Source organism: Monodon monoceros, unplaced genomic scaffold (assembly GCF_005190385.1).
Source record: "Monodon monoceros isolate NGI ecotype Baffin Bay Population unplaced genomic scaffold, NGI_Narwhal_1 Super_Scaffold_18, whole genome shotgun sequence".
NCBI lineage: Eukaryota > Metazoa > Chordata > Mammalia > Artiodactyla > Monodontidae > Monodon > Monodon monoceros.
In genome coordinates this window covers 87,797,258-87,815,506 of record NW_021703774.1, presented here as the reverse complement: position 1 = coordinate 87,815,506, position 18,249 = coordinate 87,797,258, and the positions used below count along the sequence as shown (strand labels likewise).

Below are 18,249 nucleotides of genomic sequence, written 5' to 3'. Positions count from 1 at the left end.
AAGATGAAAACTCCAATAGACTTGTGGACAAAGGAAATTCATAAACAGGCAATTTATAATTGAAGAAACATCAATGGTCAATAAATATATGCAAACACTTAATTCCACATATATATTATTCTAATATCAAATTTGAGCAAAGATAAAAATTTGTCTAAATAAGAATGTTTTCCTGTGATACAACTTCTAAATGTTTATCTCAGGGAAATAAGTGGAAATATACACCAAAAATATGTATAAGGATACTCATCACAGCATTATTTACTTAGAATAGAAAAAAAATTAAAAGGGTACATGTGACTAAAATGATCCCTTGTGTTTGCAATGAATGTCTTACAAAATCATTGTTTAATTTTTTGGCCAAACATATGATTTGGTGTAGAAAGCAAACAAATGAAAAATCTATTCAAAATGTTTTAAAAAGAAAATAAAAATCAAGCTATTGAGATTTTCCTAAGAATACAGATTTGAAAAGTAATCTGAGACCTCCAAGCCACAGTGAACCGAATAGGAAGTGGCTTTAAAACCTTTTGGAAGATTTCAAGGCACAAATATAGAACTATTTGGGAAAGAATAAACTAGGATAAAGGCTGAAATACAAATGTGAAGCAAGCATATACATACATTTGGTTTTATGGAGATTGAGGCAAACATGGAATTTAGAAAGATACTATCGTGAATTGAGTTAGATTTAGTCATAAGTTAACATTTAATGATTCAAACTAATCATGATTTTTCATTTAATGAATAAGATTTATGGAATTCTACAAGATTGAAAATATTAGTAATTAATTCAAAAGGCTTGGTAAAGAAATATGATCACTCACTCAAAGACAATTCAGTATTGGAAATGAGGCATGATTACATCTGGCAGAAATTTATAATACTAAATTGATAGTAACATTTAACTATAGGAAGAGAATATAAGTTTCACTCAGATTTCACACTATGAGTAATGAAAAATCAACTGAGGAATAATTGCAGTCATAAAACATCATTATTCATATACTTCACCTCCCAGGCATCTTTGCACAATACAGAATATGATAATACTTGATCAGAAATGGAGAAATGGTCATTCCCATTGGCATCTGGAAAGGTCTAATAGTCAATTCCAAAATACACAAGATCATAAATGATCAGTTAACAAAGTACAAGAGATATAAATTGAAGAGTATGTTTCCCTTACTTCAGGATATTTACCTGGAAAGAATGGGGCTATACTTTTCAGAGAAATTAAACATGAAGGTATTTTCCATGTGCAAAAACACAAATACTTTGATCATTACCATCTTCCTCCAAAGAACATTTAATTTTCTCCATTATTCCCCTTTTCAAAATCCATTATTTAGAAAAACCTTCCAATTCTGTCCAAAAAACTATTTCCAGTAATCTTGCCATTTGACTATTGCTCACATGCTATGCTTTATATGTGGTGTGTGAATCCCTGTATCCTGTGTTAAATTTACATTTTTCAATCCTTGAAGCAAGAGTTCTACTGTCTTATGGAAATAGTACACTACTGAGAGGAAGAGAACTTCATTAGAAAACTTCTGAAATTTCTTGGTGTTTCCTTTTTCCTAGAAGTAGTAGTCAAGTGAAGTCAAGATCCCTACCCGGATCTGCCCTTGGTCAGGTACTATGTGAAGAGGCTTAGGAAAGTCCTGTGAATGGAAAAGACAGGTTATCCCCAAAGTCGAAGAATACAATCTTTTGATATTTGGGATCTTCTGAAGAGACATAATAAGAACATTTGTTAATCAGTATTTAATTATAAGCTGGAGAGTTCATGTGAGTCATCTAACAGGGAACTCTGTTAAGAGACTTGAGACGCTCTCCAATTAAAATCCTACAGTAAAATAGAGCCTGGGTATAGTGTCATCATGGAATAGATATACTACCAAAAGGCCAAAGGACCAAAATGAAGAAGTGACAATGCAAAAACATATAAAAATACAATTTTTTAAACTCCATTTAAGCCACAGGGATGAGAAGAAGGAAGAGACAACTGTTTCAATGACTAAAAATGTTAATAGATTTCTATTCACTCTTTAGGTCCATCACTTAAAACATCAGCACCTGTGCTTGTCTATTTGCTGCAGTGTAGCCATTCACACTCAGCCTCCAAAGACTTCAGGGCTGGGAGATTTGTCACATTTTCTGCATATTCCAAATGGTTAGGTACTGCTAGGAGGCAGCACTAATAATAAAGTACACTGTCATGAATTCACACTAATAACTAGAAAACCAACACAAATTGCAGAGTTGGAGAGATTAATGGGAATGCAGAGACATACACTAAGCAAATCAACCCTACTTCATCAAGCAAATATTCTTTGCTGTACAATAACAAAGATAATAGAAGACTATACTGGAAGGCAGCCTAACAGTCTAATAAGTACTTGGCTGTGATTTGCTTGCCAATCAGAAACTGAGACATGACCAGTTCTGAAGCAGATAATGCCTGATTTGAGCACTGGCCTTATTGTTTATGATTTCAAATTTGGCTTAGAGGGTTAGAGTAGAGTTAAAAAAAAAAAAATTTCAAGGGAGAGACCAATCAGTCAAAGTGAATTTAACTTAAAGTTTTATCATGTCTTAAATTCACTTTTTTTTGTTTCTCTGTAATCAAAATATTTATATATATATATATATGCATAAAGGAATGCAAATCAAAGCAATCAAACTGCTATAGTTTCCCACTGACGAAATAGGCTGCCAACATTTTCGAGTAAAGGAATCTTACTAGTTGTGTATTCTTGAGCTAGTTTTCTTTAAACTTTAGTACACTCTGCTGTAAAACATAAATAATAGTGCCTGCCCTATAGGGTTGCTGTGAGGATTAATTAAGATCTGTGGATTTATTCGGTAGGTAGCAACTGAAGATTGGACATGTAAGACCAATGATAGCTCCCAGCATTTCTTTGCATAAATCTATATGAATGGAAAATTTTATTTTTGGTTGCAAGAGGAAGAAAGAGGATGGAGCATGGTGACCAGAGGCAGAGGAAACCAAGCTGAGAAAATAGAAAATGAAGTCAGTTGTCCAGCCACCTCAAGTTCTAAAAAATAGGTGCAAAGCAGAAGATGAGGGATTGTTTTGACAAAGGATAGTGAGGAACTAGGCGTGTAGTCAGCCACACGTCAGGGCTTAGGGAACAGAGATTTAGGAATAGCAAAATTCTTCCCATTTTTCTACCAAAGTGGTAGTATCAAGCCAGAGTGGAGAGCAGACAAGAAGTATCAGTAGTGCCAGTTATGCCTGACAGAGGTAAAAATTTCAATACCACTGACAGCAGTGGCCATGGTGAAATATCTCTCTCAAAACATTTTTGGGCAATAAACACCCAAGAGAAAGCTAACACAAAAGAATATGAGTAGACTTTTCTTAAGAAAAGTCTTAGAAATTCCAGAGTAATGGGAGGGATTGGCAGGGAAGTGAAGAGGGCTGCTAGAAGGAACTAAACAGACGTTAAAATCTGGAGCTTAATGTATTTTGTACCTGCGGCTAATAGCACCTGGGTCATTTGAGTTACATGTTCTCCATTTTTTTTTCTTTTGTTTTTGCTTTTTACCCCAATGAAAGACAAGCTCCTAGAGAACAGATGCACATCTCAAATGTTTTGTATTTCTCACATTACCCAGCACTAGGCTGGGCACAGGTTATCTGTTTAATACATTCATATTGACTTTCACAGTGCATAGGCCAGAGGAATTGAGTAATAAATAAATAAGTTGAGAGGATGCTTTAGAAAGAAATTGACAAACAAGACATAAATAAATCACCAAGAACAGATGCCATGCAACCAAATGTTTTTAAAGCAGTCAGAGGACACTGGAATTACTAGCTAAAATGTTTAATCTTTCATTAGGATTGGACACTGTACCAATTCATTGGCACATTGCCATCTCTTTTTTTTTAAAAGACTTGGAAAGTGACCTTGGAATTGGTTTGCTGCTACAGAGTTGAAAATTAGTAAATTATGTGGTAAATATTAAATCAGTAGTTTTTAGTTGTTTTATAGAAAGGTAAAACAGGCCAAAAAAATGGAATTAAATTTAACTAAGTGGTATTTATATTTTGAAGAATAGGAGACCAAGGGGAACCAATGGGAATCATTTCTTTCAACCTTTAGAAAGTCTTGGGAAGGTTCCAGACCAACAAATTCATCAGATGATTAGAGAAAACGCTGACTCATGAAGAGAAAACTGACTTCAATAGAGGAAACAAAGGCAGAACTAAATTGTTTTTCTTTATATAAATGGTGACATTGAAGTACGTGAGGGATGGTGACAGGACATATATATATATATATATATATATATATATATATATAATATCTACATAACCGATTGCAAAGAGGGAGCAAACAATTTTAAAGAATGAGTGAGCTTTTGCCAAATAGAGAAGAGATAGAAGGACAGTTCAGGTGGAGGAGACAAGGTATGCCAATGATACAGAGATTTAATGCTTGCGTTATTTCAGGGAACAGCCTCAGCTCAGGTGAGGAAGGAATGGCAAAAGTGGAGTCTGATCCAGAACATGTAAGCCCCCACTTAAAAGGATGGCTCTACCCTTTAGTCAACAGGGAAGGACAGTATTTCCAAGCACAGAATAGAGGTGATGCTATTAGACATTTTTTTAAGAAAATAATTTTGGAAATAGAATTTGAAGGGAAGTCAGAAGAGATGAAGGGTTGACAAAGATTAGCAGCAATTAGAAGGTAAAAGGGACAGGTTTTTGGTGAGTTCTCAAGTGGTGAGAAGGAGAACTCAAAAATGAAGCTGATATGTTAGAGCTTGAGAGATTGACGAATGAGATAGGTAAATCATACAGGCAGAGAGTAGGCAGAGCAAGCTATAATGAGTTTGGTACATGCCACGTTTAATTACAGATAGAAACATTCAATTGGCAGAAATATAGGTTAACAAAAATTAAGGATATAGACATATAGACTTGTATAAGTGATAGTTAAAATCTGAACGATGTCTATTTTATACCAAATTTTTGGGAACATTTCTTATATACTACAGCATTGAGGCTTTCTTTCCTAATCTATTATTCTGCCATGTTTAAGGCAGGGTATTATCTCCCTTCTGGGCTTTTGGATAACCCTTTTACCATTCCCTCTGCTTCCAGTCTTTTTACCCTCAAAACCATTTGCATTCTGTAGCGTGTTCTCAGATCACTAATTCCTCAGGTTGAAGAAGCACTGTCTACTCTCCCCGTCTGGGATATTTATGTGGAATATCAGCCATCTCTGAAGGCTCTGGAAGTCCTGTAGCTTGGATATACGCTTCACTTTGTTTAACTCAGCATTTTCCAAATTTATGTGACTATGGAAATGCTTTATTACTTTTTTACTTTTCAAAGTAAGGTTTTTAATACTCAAGAAACTACAGTCCATTAAATACAGCAATTAAAATGCCACCTTATTCTCATTACTCTTGGATTGAAAGGAAAATTTTCTAGTTTCCTATCTCTTACAAAATCAAGACCAAATGCACAACAAGTTTTCCATTCAACCCTCCAGAATCTAACATGAATGTACCTTTGAAATCTAAGCCTGATCCTTTATGAATCATTCCCAGCACTTCCTCTGGGAACATAGCATTTTTGAGAGGCTTTGTTACTTTGTTACAACTATTTATTCATACCAAAGTTATTCCAACGAGACCATTTTAACTGAGTGTTTTTGATGGGGGTTATTTTGAAATAAACAAGTGAAAACACCAACTTTCACCTATTTCAGTTCTGGAGAGCATATATTTTTACCTTGTTTTTCAGCCTCACTCCATTTCACCACTTCATGGTCAACCCAAGGTGGAGAATGGAATAATGCAGAGATCAGGGGTGAGTGAGGCAGGAAATGGGCTGAAGGATGAAATGGCTTGTGAGAAACACCTAGCAGACAAACAACATATAATCAGGAGTCATGTCACTATACCTGCTTTTCTCAGGAAAAACCATTAATCAAAATAAACTAAGTGTTCGCTTATTCTCTCCATATTAACATATACCTTGTATGAACTGTCTCTCAGCCTTTGATTTCTCACCTAAAAATAGCATTTCATAATGGAAATAGACTAAATAGTCAGTCTAATAATGGTACTTTTCCTATATATATATAGGAAATTGTTTTTGGTAAGCTTCCTGATTTGGCCTGTGAAAAATGTTGCCTGCCATATCAGTAAACAAAGGATGTTGTAGCCATCGAGCCATCACATTACAGCTGCCCCCTACGGTGGGCCCTGAGGGAACTCAGGATGGAGGCAGGATTCCCCCTCCATCTAGCAGTCCGCTGCTGCAGTCACCCTGAGGGCATACCCTGAGGACTCAGGATGAGTAAACACAGAATACACCCCAGATAGCTGAGGTGCATATCAAAGGAATGATTTCAATGATCCCCATACTCTTGCATCTTCCGATACATAGGAGAGCACTAAATTCATTAACTTGAGATATCTGGTTTTCCTTAATTAACAAGAATCTTTTGATGTTCCGACTACCTGGTTTTTGTTGCAAAAACTCCTGTGTAGTCTGGGCTCCCCCACTTGCCTCTTTGGAGCACCCTCTCAGGGTTATTTGAGATGCTGTGTCCCGGGTTTAAGTCCTCAGTTTTGTCCACTGAATAAAACATAACTCTCAATTTTTAGGTCAAGCATTTTTTTTTTCAGTCGACAGGCCAATGTTATTTCATTGAGAATATTTATTTGAGAAAGGTGATTTATGGGGAAATACAGCAGAGAGTTGGGTCGTAATATGATTACTTTTCTCTGCATCAAATTGCACAGAAAATTCTCAATGATATTTCTATTATTATTTCTCTTAATAATAATGGCATTCACATATTGTGTTTTACTTTGTTAAATATTTTTATAATAACGAGAAAGCATCAGTTGTTAAACTCCTAAACTGCTATCCTGGTATTGGTTGTTTTCTTGTTGTAAAAAAGAATGCTCATTGAGGGTCAGAAAGGGAGGTTAGAAAAGAAGTCAGGATCAGAGGATACGTTGCAGTTTGACTTACTAATAAAACTAAACAACACATGTAGCCCAAATGAATCTGTGTTTTAAAACAGTTTAGAAGCTCATCTTGGCCTTGTCACATCCAGAAGAAACAAATCCAATTCCAGTAGCCTTGAAAAAAAATCATACAGTTCTCTACCAAAGTACCTTGACGAGGTGGTGAAGTAGGTGAGGAATATCATTCAAAACCCTCCAAAGTCCTAATCAGTCCCGTTTACCCATCTAACGCCTCAAAAGTCCTCTTTGCCAGACAGCCGCTACTCCTTAAATTCTCCTTTCTCTATCTGATCATCAGCCCTCTTTCCCTGACTCCTTGGCCTCAGGATAAATTCTCTTGTTTCTTAAGTAAATCAATCACACCTTTCCTTTCCTCCAGTTCTTCTCTACTGGAGACAGAGATGTTGATGATATCTCTCTAGTGGGAGATAATTACCAATAAGTGATCAACACAGCAAGATGGAGAAAGGGAGAAAATTCAGGCACTTCCTTTGCAGCTATACGAGAAGAAAAGCCTCTGAATACTTCTCATGTGATATATTTGTCACCGTTCCTTCTATTTTGCCAGAAACATTCTGATGCAAACACATAAAAAAAACTAGAGCATCAAAATGGCCCTATCAAAATGTCCTGCTTTACATCCTGCTATCCTTAATGCACTTTGTACTCTAGCCAACTACTTTCAAATATTTATTCTGTTACATCTGAGTTTAAGTTCAATTATTGTGGGCCCTGCCAATACATAGTCACTTCAAGCTACTTACTGTAGTCTCACTCATTCATTCAAAAGTTATCTACTGAGGGATGGTGATTGCAAGAGATCTAAAGAGGGTACATACAACCAACAACAAGACAGGCTTGAGCCTAGCTTTTAGGATATTTTACATTCCAATGAAACGGACGGGGAAAATAAAAGACAAACACATTCAAGTAAACTCACAAGAAAATGTCAAATAGTGCAAAGTGTTAAAATTTAAAATTAGAGTAGGTTTATATGATGGAAGTGAATAGGAAGCTGCTTTTGATGTGTGGTCTCTCTGAAATCAGAATGACACAAAGGAACCAGCCATGAGAAGACCAGGAGAGTGTATCAGAGAAAGAAAACTAGTGTGAGTAGGCAGGAGTAAGTTGTGAGGGGGTAGGAATAGAAAGGAGGCTCTAGAACAGTTGAAGATGAGGTCTGAGAAAAGCCTAAAGTAGGAGGCAAGTGACAGGTCATGAAAGGCTTTTTAAGACCGAGACAGAAGTTTGGATTTTGTTCCAAGCATAAGGAGAACCTAGTGGAGAGTTTTGGAATAGGAGTCTGAATGAGCTCACTTATGTATTTTAAGCATCTTCCTAATACTTTTCTAGATATAGAAATTCCATTCCTCAAAGTTCAATTCAAGCATTTCCCCTCTATCATTAGGCCATTTCTATACATTCTGATCAAAATGTTCCTCCTTATTAGGAACTCTGTTAGAACATCAGGTATGGGGACTAGATAGACTTGAAGTCCAAGTTTTGAAACTAGGTAGCTTGGGTCCAAATCCCAATTCTACCAACGTAAAAGCTATATGGCATTTAGAAATCTACAAAAACTTCCTGAGTCATGACTCAAGTATCTCTGAAAGAAAGGTAATAATGCTTGCCTTACAAAGACATTACAGGGATTAAGTGACGTAATTTATGGAAAGTCTTTAGCACATTGTGTAGAACATAGTAAGAGATTTTAAAAGATTAGTTTCCTTAATTTCACCCACTCCCATTCACGTCTACTGAGTTCCCAGTGGAATGGGATGGAAACTGTGAGAGGTTACATAAATTGATCACATACAGACCTTACCTTCAAGGAGTCCGCAATCGTTCATGTAACCAAAGAGAGAAGACATGCAGGAGATGTCCATATACAATGGTATATAGTGACAAATACTTACTGTAAGTGAGGAAGAGATGAATTCTATTTAAACCACAAAGAGAAAGTATTTTCTTTCTTTTCCTCCCTCCCTCTTGCCCTTCCTCTCTCTCAGCTTTCCCACCGCCAAATGTGTGCTTCTTTTTGCAAGCTGCCTTCATTGTATTGGAACGTAAATGGCTTCCTCAATGTGATTAGGTATAGTGGTCACAACCAACTCCTGCTTACATAAGACTAATAGTAAATCACTTTGACAGAAACGTCCCAAAACTCCAGGAAAGACTTGATTACCAACCCATTCTAAACCTATTACTGAGATTTAAAACATGAAAGACTTTAAATAATCCAGGTGTAAAAATACCTATTGAGTGACTGTTGTCCTTACCAGAGATAGGAGAGGGAGATTTGAGACACAGAGACCCAGGGAAGAAGGCCAGGTAGAGGTAGAGGCAGACATTGAAGTTGCACTGGCACAAACCAAGGAACACCAAGAACCAACAGAAACCAGAAAAGGCAAGGAAGGAGCATGGCCTGCTGGTACCTTAATTTGGGATTTCTAGCATTCAGTACTGTAAGAAAATAAATATCTATTTTTTAATGTACCCTGTCTGTGGTACATTTTTATCATAGCCCAAGCAAACTAATACAACTTCTATTACTCTTTCTACAACTATTTCCAATAACTGACAACTTTGTTCTTATATGGTACCAGGAGCTGATCTAAGGGAATTACATTTACTAACCCATTTAATTCCAACACAAACCCCATAAGGTAAGTACTATTATTAGCTTCGTTTTATAGAAAAAGCAGACTAAGTAACGAACAAGTAACTAACCACAAGTAACAAGTAAGTAACTTGTTCACATGAATAGATTTAAGGATATAGGTTTGGATCCAGATTCTAGAGCTCTCAGTATCTACACACCATAGTCTACCTCCCTGTAGCTACATACCTATGAGATGTTCTTTTCCCTACAGATCAGGATCCTTGGGAAGGTAAGGCTATTTGCCCAGTTAACCTGCCTCTCAAAATTTTTATTTCCTTTTGCACATCCCAGAATGTAAAAGTTACCATTTCCCCCATTAAAAGGGGGCTTTGGCTATTGTTTCTGTGAAATAACCAACTAAAACCCTGTCTGATTTAGAAATAGTTTTGCATGTGTGGATTTTTACTGTTCCTCTTTTCTTTTTCCACACATCATGTTCTTGCTAACTTCAAAGTGTAGAGATCAATTTAAATTCTCTTTCAGGTTGAGGTTGCACCCATTCTTCACCAGGCACTGTTTCTTTCTTTCTTTTTCTTTTTGCTTTTTTTTCAGGACTGAAAATGCTGAAAACACATGTTTTATTAAGCTCCTACTTGTACTTAAAACTGTGCTGCATCCTGGACTAACCAAAGAGACACAATCTCTGCCCTATAGGAACTGTAAATGTATGTGAGAGTCATATCCGTATCTATAATCCAAAAGATATACCTGTCTAAACAAGAGCAAACAGATTCATCTATGCACTAAAAGGTCAAACAGGCAGTCTATCAAAACTATTGCATTGTTAGTAAAATCGTTTTAAATGGAAGCTAAACTCTATTGGTGCACATGTTGTTTTGAAATGAGAATGTGCCCTTTCCTGTTTATTCCAGAGGCAGCAGTTTGAATTCTGCTGTAACACTATATTTTTGCAAGGGACAGTTATGACCATAAAGGGAATTGTGTGGTAAAAACTACAGAATTTGCCATTAGGCAAGAAGATGACTTTTTAACTCAGCTGGCTTACCAAATCTGAGCAGGTTCTTAGCATTTGGGAGAGATTTATGGCCACTAAAGGAAGCATGACTGCCAACCATAAGACTGAAAGTCCTTCTTTAAAAAAAAAAAAAAAATTATGAGCAGACAGTAACAACTCGATGCATCTTGGTTCAAGAACACTCTATTCACTAGTGCTTTTGCCCTGCCCCTCTACTCAAGGCTATTTCCTCTCCTAAATCCCTCAAGAGTACACCCATTTAGTGATTGTCTACATACACACTTGGAAAAGTTAAATTTGCAAGAGCTGAATTTCCCAGGAGGAACCTCTGATTCAGACCAGAAGGAATAGGCTGGAAAATTCCAAGTCTACTTACCCAGAAGATCTTGGGAATATATCATAAATAACTTAGTTCATCCTGATAACTGGAAGGAAAAAACATTAGGGGACCAGTCCAGGTGATGGAAGGGCCTGTATATGCATCTTTCTGGCCTGAGGCAAGCATTGATTATGTGGGCAATAAACACAGGTTGACCTCTTTGCTAATGGAAGAGGTTAAAGGGCATGAAGGAAGACAATGTAATTAAGATCCCAATCAAATTCTGAAATAATAACAAATCAATTCTTTAAATATTAAAAAAGATAATTGATTAAAATGGGTGCATCGAAGGATAATCTTGGAATGATAAACATTTTTATAAGTAACACACTGCTATAAATTTTAAAAAGAGTGCTATTTATTAAAAATTAAAGGTTTCCAGTGATTATTTTTTCTTAAAGTAAAAGACTATCTTAAAAAGTGTTTGTAGCACATGTAAATTTTTAAAGAATTTATAAAACAATAGTAGGAAAGATAAATAGTCCAGTAAAAATAATAAACAGAGGATATGATGAAGTTGTATGTTTTGAACTGGCCCCTAATCCAATATCTAGTGTTTTTGTAAGGCAAGGAACCCTAGGACTCACAGACACACAGATTAGCTGGCCATTAAAGAAGAAGGCAGGGACTTCCCTGGTGGCGCAGTGGTTGAGAGTCCGCCTGCCGACGCAGGGGACACGGGTTTGTGCCCCGGTCCGGGAAGATCCCACATGCTGCGGAGCGGCTGGGCCTGTGAGCCACGGCCGCTGAGCCTGCGTGTCCGGAACCTGTGCTCCGCAACGGGAGAGGCCACAACAGTGAGACGCCCGTGTACCGCAAAATAAAAAAAAAAAAAAAAAAAAAGAAGGCGGCGGAGATACAGTTAATGCTGTCAAAAACCAAGGAATACCTGGAGATACCAGAAACTAGAATATAGAAAGAGGCAGGAATGGCTCCTATCCTAGAGGCTCCAGAGGGGGCATGACCCTGCCAACACTTGATTTCAGACTCTGAACTCCAGAACTGTGAGAGAATAAATTTCTGTTGTCTTAAACTACTCAGTTTTGGTAAGTTGTTACAGCAGCCTTAAGAAAGTAACACACCAAGCGAATGGCATAAAAAACAACACAGTCAATAAATATTAAAAGTCAGTATGAGCATCTTTTTATGAATTATTGGCCATTTGTAATTTTGCCTCTGTCTTTGCTGTCATGTAGCCTATTCTCCACAGAGCAGCCAGAATGTTCTTTTTACAAAGTACATTAGATTAACTCAGACTCCTGCTAAAAATTAACCAATATCTGCTATATTAGGATAAGTTTGGTTAAAAGTAACAACAAACCCAAATATCAGAGGCTTAAACAAATAACATCACTTAACAGGGGACTAGAGGCAGGTAGGTCAGGGACTCAACACTGTCAGGAAGGACTCAGCTGCTTTAAATCCATGAATCTATTGCTCCATTCTCAGATTAATATGATATTATTTCCCACCTCTTCTCTACTTATCCTAGCACTCTGTTTTCTGCAATACAAAATCATCAAATCATAATCATCAAAATCCCCTAATTACTCATACTTCTCAAAATGTTTCCTTCCCTTTGTTGTTTGCATGGTTACCTGCTCTCTTTGGAAGACTCCACTTCCTTTGCAAAGTCACTCATTAGTACTGATGGTATTTCTCCCATGTTTCTCACACCCTGAACCTGAGAGTTTCAGGTGTCCTCCCTGATTCACATTAGTACTTCATGACCATTTTCCTTCCTTCTCCTTTAAATCTCCCAGCTTTAAATTTTATGCCATTAAACTATGTCACTAGCATCCTCTCCAGATTACCATCATCCACAGGCCCTCACTGTAATTCTTTGAAAACTTTAGCTCCTGGATCACGATCACTTTCTCCAATGTCATTCCCTCATAATTCTTCATAATTAATTATCCATTTATATGATTCTTCCAATTCCTTGGCCTCTCAGTTCCTTGACCTCCTATCCTCCAAAAGTTTCATCTTCTATCCTATTTCAGCCACTTGATCCCATGGTTCATTCCTTAGCCTTCCACATTAATAATAATTACATCCCATTAGTAAACTCAATTTCAGGCATTCACTCATTAAAGACAATCTCCTATTATTCCATCTTAGTGTCTCACTTCCATGGGGCTTTAATTTTCACTGTCCCTCAATTTTCCTCAGTTTCTGACTTCCATCTTCATCAACCTTAAATTCCATGATCATTCATGATAATCACACTCACGTAAATTCATGACCCCCAAGATCAAATGGCTCTTAGTGTTTTCGAATAATCCTGAAACTCCCCAGTCTACTCAGTTTCCTTTATTCCTAAATAACTATTTATTTCTTACTTTTTACATTCTTCTCAAATGAACATCTTTTTCACCATCCCCTTCTCTCCTGAACTCAAGTCTAATATTTCCAGCTGCTTCACTAGACATCTCTGGATGACTGTCTAATAAGTATCACAAATTTAGAATGTCTAAAATTGAACTCTTCACCTACCGCTGAAAATATGTTTATCTACAGAATTCCCATCACAATGACTGGTAACTCAATTCTCCCCTTTTCCATAGACCAAATATTTATTGAATTAGTAAATTAATTTTCAAAAATTTGGGGGTTCCTTGTCAGCTCAAGGCTTCAAGAGAGCTCCCACAGTGTTAGACATCATTAGAATATTCAAAGCCAGGAAACAATGGTGAAAAAACTTATGGTTCAAATCTTACATTTTATTGGGGAGCAAAACATTACTAAAGTGCACAACTCACTTCCCCTTATGTATTATTGGCTAAACTTAGTTTACATTTCCAAGCCTAGATGCAAGGAAGACTTGGAAATTGAGTTTCTATGATTTAGTTCGACCTATCACAATTCATCCCTTGGTCCTGGGCTCCTTCTCTATCACATTTTAATCCTTACTTGGACTTTTATATTCTAGTTACAAAATACCCAGCACCCAAAAAGATAAAATTCAAATTGTGTGGCATCTAATAAAAAATTATCAGGCACACAAGCAGGAAAACATGATGCATAGTGATGAAACAAATTAATTAATAGAAATGACACTAAAGTGATATCAATGATAGAATGAATAGACAAGGATATTTTTAAATAGTTTAATTATATTTGATGTGTTTGAGAAAGTAGAGGAAGCATGAACACATTAAGTAGAGTCACGAGAGATATATTCTTAAAAACTGAACTTTAAGAGATATAAAAAAATGTCTGAGATGGAAAATATATGAGATGTGATTAATAGCAGATTAAACACTATAGAAAAAAACAATGGGAAACATGAAGACAGAGCAATAGAAACTATCAAAAATGAAACACTGAGGAAAAAAAAGCCTGAAAAAGTGGACAAAACACCAGTGAGATGTGGGACAATTTTCATGTCTAATATAGTTGTAATTGGAGTCCTGATATTGGCAGCTGGGGAACAGAGAAAAACATATATATGAAGGCATAATGGCCAAAATTTTTCCAAACTTGTTGAACACTACAAACTCACAAATTCAAGAAGCTCAAAGAAACCAAATAATGAGGAAACTACACTAAGGCACATCACAATAAAATTGATTTAAAACCAGTGACAAAGAAAAAGATATTAAAGTCAGCCAGATACCTACCATAAAAGGGAATAAAAATAAAAATAACAGAAGACTTCTCCAAAGAGGAACTGCAAGCTGGAAGAAAATGCACAATATCTTTAACAATAACAACAAAAACAAGCTTTCGAATTGGAATTCTATACCCAGAAAAAAAAAATTTGTATTCCTTTATACATACTTGAGTTTGTTCTAAGATATAGTTATTTTGAAACAGGTTGATCCTTTCAAAGCTTGCTTTCAAGCTTTGTTAGGTTGGATTAAAGTAGTCTTTTGTCTTGTCCCACTAATGAATCAGTACCCTCCTAAATACCCTTCAGGCCCATGTATTACAAAGTTTGCCACTGACAGTTGGGTCATGTGCTGTATCTAGTCTTGTGTTAACCCTAGGAATTCTGTCTCCAGTTCTTTCCCTGTGACTCATTTCTTACCCTTGTGCTCATAAGTACTCAGTTGAGGACTCATGGGGAAAACTCTGAAGTTTTCCTTGGAAAGTTTTCTTCTCTCTATTACTCTTCCCTGCATATTTTGCTGCCTTTCCCTTCCTGAATTCTCAGCAATGTCTCCTCAATTCAGGGTGACCACCAGGCTCTGTTTATGGTCCCCTTCCCAGACTGTGGCCTGGAAATGCTCTATTCATTCCACTAGGACAGTTGACTCATCTCATCTGCTTACCTTCTTCAATGATCACTGACCTATGATGTCTATTATTGAAAGTTTGAACACTTGATTATATGTGAGTGTGTGTGTGTATGTGTGTGTGTATATATATATAAATATATATATAAATACATGCATATATGTTGTTTTTTATTAAACATTCTTAATTTCTATAAGTATTCCACTGAAGAGTAGTTTGGAGAAGAGGCTACTTTTCAACTTCATAAAGTTTTCTACCATATATTTTAAATTATAGGTACTATTTTTATAATAAAAACACTAAACATTTTTTAAAAACATAATTTTCAATGAATTTGAAAGGGAATAAAATCCGGTTTTAACAGACCAAGTAGTATGAGTTGGACTGTGATAAAATATTAAAAGGAATTGTGTGGAATATTACTCAGCCATTAAAAGAATGAAATAATGCCATATGCAGCAACATGGATGGACCTAGGGTTTGTCATACTACGCGAAGTAAGTCAGAAACAGAAAGACAAATATATATCACTAATATGTGGAATCTCAAATATGATACAAATGAACATATCTATAAAACAGAAACAGACTCACAGACGTAGAGAACAGACTTGTTGCCAAGGGGGTGGGGTGAGTGGGGGAGGGAAGGATTGGGAGTTTGGGATTAGCAGATACAAACTATTATGTATAGGATGGATAAAAAAACAAGGTCCTACTGTATAGCACAGGGAACTATATGCAATATCCTGTGATAAACCATAACGGAAAAGAATATATATGTATAACTGAGTTACTTTGCTGTACAGTAGAAATTAACACAACATTGTAAATCAACTATACTTCAATAAAATTTTAAAAAAAGGAATTGTGCACCTTTTCAAGTTAAAACAAGTGCTAGGTAACATTGCTTAAGAGAGAATTCAGATCCTCTCATCTAGAAAGGGAAACTCATGTTTGCACCAATAAGTGGAAGAAAGGACATAATGATTGGAGCCATCTACTGAGAGAGAAGCAAAATGCTGCTATTTAGAGCTGCTGGTATAAGCAGAAGGTACACACTCTTTCTGGAATATGAAGTTGAAATGTGACTGAGACCTTAGTAAGATTCAATAATGTAGAAGCTAAAAAAATGGATTTGACTTCTGTGTCACATTTGCCAACAACATCATGGGTCCTAAATGAGGTGAAATGTATTTGATAGATTGTCAATGACCAATCAAAAAATTTAATTGCAATTTGAAAGGAAGGAAGAAAATCATCCATTTTTTCACCTGAAAGCAAATTAAATACTAAAGAAGAAAAGTGATGAGACAGAAAATCAGAATAAAGAATGTTTCCAGCGTTTTTAGGATAAAAAAAAATGCAGAGATGTTCTGAAGCAAAATTGGAATTACTGAACTTAGTTCTTTTTCCCACTTGCCTGTAGTTACATAGAGCAGAAAACATGTCTGTCTTTATTGTCCTATCCTTATCACCTAGCACAATGCTTGGTGCATAGTAAGTACACAATTCTGAATCAATAAATTAACTCTAACTAAGGCCTAAACTGTGTTTATATCATTGCACAAAGAGTTAGTAAAAATTGGGGGGCTTAACTTTTTAACACAAGTATGCACAAGTTTTTTACATAATCACGTAGTTTGTTGCTATGGAGCTGACAACTAACATGTCAGTAGAAGGAGATACCTCAAGTAAATACATTTTATAGAAAGGGAAATGGCAATATTTAACAAGAAGTTTGTGTGTGTGTGTGTGTGTGTGTGTGTGTGTGTGTGTGTGTATCACAAATCTAAGGATAAACCCTGGTGGTTGGAGGATTGTTAGGATAGGACACCGGTGATTCCTTAAAGAGAAGCTAGAGAGAAGCTACATTTTCTTAAACTATACTAGAAAAGGAGCAAAGAGGGAGAAATTGAGTATTTGTGGAAACAAAAATCTTCTAAAAGACTCATTTGACTGAAAGCAGAATATTAGAACAAGTTTTGATGTATCTCTGACAATATCCACACTCATAAGGACAATACAGACTCTACACAAACTCTTCTAGAAAATAGAGGAGGAAAGAACACTTCCAACTCATTTTTGAGTTTCCAACTCATCAGTTTATAGTAATATGAAAACTGGACAAAGATATTACAAGAAAAGGAAACTACAGATCAATATACTTCATAACAATAGATTCAAAAGTACCCCCAAAATATTGGCAAATTGAATTCATCAAATCCACCATGATCAAGTGGGGCTTATCCCAAGAACGCAAGTTTGGATCAACAGGTGAAAATCAATTTAATTCACCATATTAACAGACTAAAGAAGAAAAATCATATGATCATTTTAGTAGATGCAGAAAAGCACTTAATGAAATTCAGCATTCATTAATGATATGGAAAAGATCTCAGCAATCTAAGAATTAAAGAGGATTTCCTTAACCTGATTAACAGCATCTACAAAAGAAACTTACAGCTAATGCCACAATTACCAGTAAAGTAAAAAACGTTTCTCCCTAAGACCAGGGACAAGTCAAGGATTTCTTCTTTGATCTCTTGTCTTCAACATATAAAAATTGGGCAAAACATTCATACAAACACTTCACCAAAGAGGATGTATGGATGAAAAAGAAGCCCATGAAAGTATGTCAATATCACGTCTGTCATTAGAGAATGCAAATTAAAATCACAGTGAAATACCACTACACATATATTAAAATGGATAAAACAAAAAAATAAATCTGCTAATACTAAGTCTTGCTGAGGTTGCAGAGCAGCTGGAACTCTCACCACATTAATGCTAGGAATGTAAAATGCAGACACTTCTCAAAACAGTTTAGTAGTTTCTTATACAGTTAAACCTACAACTTACCATGAAATCATATAAACCCCATCCTTTGGTATTTAACCAAAAATGGAAAGATATATACCCACAAAAAATGTTTACAAGCATTTATAGTGGCTTTATTATAATCACC

At 35.9% G+C, this 18,249-nt stretch overlaps 1 pseudogene; it reads right to left on the bottom strand.

Moving 5' to 3' along the window:
* LOC114897921 overlaps positions 1-12,709 on the bottom strand; it is a 32,592-nt pseudogene extending 19,883 nt beyond the window's left edge.
* Between the last annotated feature and the right edge of the window lie 5,540 nt (positions 12,710-18,249).